Here is a 261-nt window from a genome sequence, read left to right as displayed (position 1 = left end):
CATGATATTGAATTAAATACACATAAAATATTGAAGGGGAATAAAAAAGCAGCTAATTATTTGAACATAGGAGTATCAACCTAACGTAGTTATAAAAAGGTAGATATTTAGTGGCTAATTTATAATTTAAGTTCACGTAACTCAATGGTAGAGTGAAATATTGAAGCTATTTTTGTTGTAAGTTCGATTCTTACCGTGAACAATGAATTTAAAAATCAAATTCAAGTATTACCTCGTGCATTAAGGAACTTTAGTATAATG

General features: G+C 27.6%; 1 non-coding gene across 1 annotated transcript; it reads left to right on the top strand.

Moving 5' to 3' along the window:
• The first annotated feature begins 130 nt into the window (after positions 1-130).
• Trnaf-gaa lies at positions 131-202 on the top strand. The gene has a single exon. It is a non-coding gene; the product is annotated as a tRNA-Phe (tRNA).
• The last annotated feature ends 59 nt before the right edge of the window (positions 203-261 follow it).

This window comes from Atta colombica, unplaced genomic scaffold (assembly GCF_001594045.1).
Source record: "Atta colombica isolate Treedump-2 unplaced genomic scaffold, Acol1.0 C582190, whole genome shotgun sequence".
In the NCBI taxonomy this organism is placed as follows: domain Eukaryota; kingdom Metazoa; phylum Arthropoda; class Insecta; order Hymenoptera; family Formicidae; genus Atta; species Atta colombica.
This window is presented reverse-complemented; position numbering and strand designations above follow the sequence as displayed.